Genomic DNA, 3179 nt, shown 5'->3' on the forward strand with positions numbered 1-3179 from the left:
GCTGAGGTTGAAGGATCGTTCAGGTGTGGATCCCTCACCTGGAAAATCCCTCTCCCAGGCAGGTGATGGAGGAGAAAGGATTCAGCCCTGTCCTCAGTGAAATCAATGGGAGCTTTGCTATTGAGACAGGTCAAATGTCAGGCTCAGCTGTGTGCTCTTGCCCAGGATTTCATCCTCTGTGTTCTCACTCTGAAAGCATCTCTCTTGCTGCCTCCTTACCACGAGCTCTCATCCATCCTGATTTGGAGTCCCCTCGTTAAGTGGCTGGAACGGCAGAGCTTCACTTTGCTTGCAGAGAGGACACTCCATAAATCTCCCATTAGTCATGGCAGCTGCTGAGTGATCCCAGGGATAGGCTGCTGTGCCTCAGAGGTTACCTAACCGTGGCAGCCCCTGCATTTCCCTCTCCTTTCAGAAAGCTCAGCTCCCCCAGCAGGAACCAGGGCTCATTTCATGGCATCTCATGCAGCCACACAGTCTGGGCAGGGACAATGACAACACAACAGCCACGGAGAGAAGCCTCGTGGTGCTCACCTCCCTCTACCCTGGGCTCTGTGGTCACACCTGGGCTCCCTTTCCAGCACCTCTGTGTGATCGGAACAGGACAAGAAGCTTTTCTCTGAGGAAAATTTTCCCATCCTGAACACCCTGTGCAGTTCTGGTACCCTCAATGTGAGAAGGACATGGAACTGTTGGAGCAAGGCCAGAGGAGGCCACAAAGCTGATCAGAGCACTGGAGCACCTTCCCTGTGAGCACAGGCTGAGAGAGTTGGGGCTGTTCAGCCTGGAGAAGAGAAGGTTGTGTGGAGACCTCAGAGCACCTGCCAGGAGCTGAAGGGGCTCCAGGGAAGCTGCAGAGGGACTCTTGGGTAGGAACTGCAGGGACAGGAGAAGGAGCAATGGGGAGAAATTGAAAGAGGGAAATTTAGATCGGATATTAGGAAGACGTTTTTGCTGTGAGGGTGATGAGACACTGTCCCAGGTTGCCCAGGGAGGCTGTGGCTGCCCCCACCCCGGCAGTGGTTCCAAACCTGCTCTGGTGGGAGGTGTCCCTGCCCCGGGCAATGAATTGGGGCTGGATGATCTCCAGGCTGTGTTCCAACCCCTAAAATTCTATGATTCCATGAAATAGGGGAAGCTGAGGTGCTTTGTGATTGGAGGGCTCTGTTTTCCCAGGCAGGGACAGGTCTTGGAGACATGCAGTGACACATGTCTGTGTTTGCTGTTACTGGGGACCCAGTGGGATGGAGAAGTGGATGGAGAGGGGGCTGTTCCTTTGCACTGGGCACAAAGCTTCTCAAATAATCTCCGATGCATTTCAGCCTTGCTCCTTGTAGAAAAGGAGGGCTGCACCTCCCTGATGGAAAAAATGGGAATACCCATACCTCCATATTACTACTAATGGATGCTTAGTCCTATCTGGGTGCTTCTTCTGCTGCTGTATCACTAAAAACAAAGATCCAGGCCTTGTTCTTGGAGGCCAAGTGCAGGGATTGATCCCTCCACAGTTCTCACCCCCAAACTGCACCAGGGCTCTTGTTTGGCAGGGAGCTGCTTTGAACAAGAAGAAAGCAGACTGGACAGCTCAAAATGAGCTGGACAATGAGGACAGTGCTCATGGTCTTGGGGATTATTAGATTTACACTCAGGACCCTTATTCCAGCATAAGACTGTTGTTAGCAGGTTAAAATATTTGCACTTTCAAGATCATTTTGGGTAAACTGGCAGAAATGCTGTGGATCAGGATTAAACCAGCTCAGATTGGCTGATTCAGATGGTCCATGGGTGAGAGGACAGTGCTCTGGTTTAGTCTCTCTTTGTTCTGTACTTACTCGAATGTCAAAGGTTCTTACAGGGCTGACCATGAACCCTCTGGACAAGGAACACTGGGAGAGGCTGGGGAAGAGATCCAGCAGAGAAGAGCAGGATCACAGGATCCCAGACACCTTAAAGATCCTCCCATTCCACCCCCTGCCATGGGCTGCTGGAGAGCATGGACACAGCTTCATAAAGCAGCAGTTGTATATGTGTCTATTTTAGAACAACCTTGCTTGGAAAGGAAGAAACAAGGAGGCAGTGAGAGAAGGAGAGGGTTAGGATTTGATCTTTGCTCAGGGATGTGTCAGAGCAGCATGTTGTGTTGTTTTATAGCTGCTGAGGAGAGAGAAGATGGAGTAGGGAATGGAAAATGACAGAGAGTGAGGAGCTGTGATATTTGCCTGATGTATTTTGCTGGTAATTAGTGTAATGCCAATTAGACATAAGTAATCTTTTTTTTTCCTTCTTCAGCTGTATAAATTATTGCTTGAAAATATGCCAACCGAAACCAAGATATTAAACTCAGAGTGATATGGAGATCTCAGTTCCTTGAGGATCTCGAGATGAAATTATCCAGCCAACAGGGATCTTGACAAAAGCAAGACTTATTATATCCAGAAAGAAAAGGAATGAAAGGCAAAGAAATTGTGTATTCCAAGTCTAGCATCTTGCTGCTTATTAGCCACCCAGGAAGGAGCCCCCACAGAGATGCAGCTCCATCAGTGAGAGAAGGCAAATATCTTCCTTCCCTGCAAACAATGCTGCTCCCAGGCTATTGTTCACCCTATCAGTCTCCCTCAGCAGTCAGAGCCTGAGCCCTCCCCTGTGCAGGCAGTTCCCTGCTGCAGGTAAGCCCTGCTGCCCACACACATTCCAGTTTCCCTTCCCCAAGCCTTGTTTTCTCTTCTTGCTAACCCACATGGGAAGACACAGGACTCTGTTGTTTTGCCTCTCAGTCCCTCGGGGCATAAACCACTTTAATGATGATGAACAGCTTCCTTCAAAGGGTCAATTGCTGCTCCTGGACCTCACAAATCACATCTCCCTGTGAGCACTCTACCTGCCCAGGGCTGGGCTGCTCTCACACAGGTCCATCCCTGCTTTGCTCTATGCTGCACACGTAGTTTCTGTTGCTGGGGACTGTGCACAAGGAGCAAATCTGCTGTTCCCACCTCCTGCCTCTTGAGAAAGAATCCCTAAAAAATATGCCCTTGGTCTGATAATGGAAGTTTACATACATCTCTGTTAGGCTGAGTTGTAGCATTGTTGGGCTGTTGGAGCAAGACCAGAGGAGGTCACAAAGCTGAGAAGAGGATTGGAGCATCGCCCCTATGAGGACAGGCTGAGAGAGTTGGGGTTGT

This window comes from Acanthisitta chloris, unplaced genomic scaffold (assembly GCF_000695815.1).
Source record: "Acanthisitta chloris isolate BGI_N310 unplaced genomic scaffold, ASM69581v1 scaffold21807, whole genome shotgun sequence".
NCBI classification, from domain to species: domain Eukaryota; kingdom Metazoa; phylum Chordata; class Aves; order Passeriformes; family Acanthisittidae; genus Acanthisitta; species Acanthisitta chloris.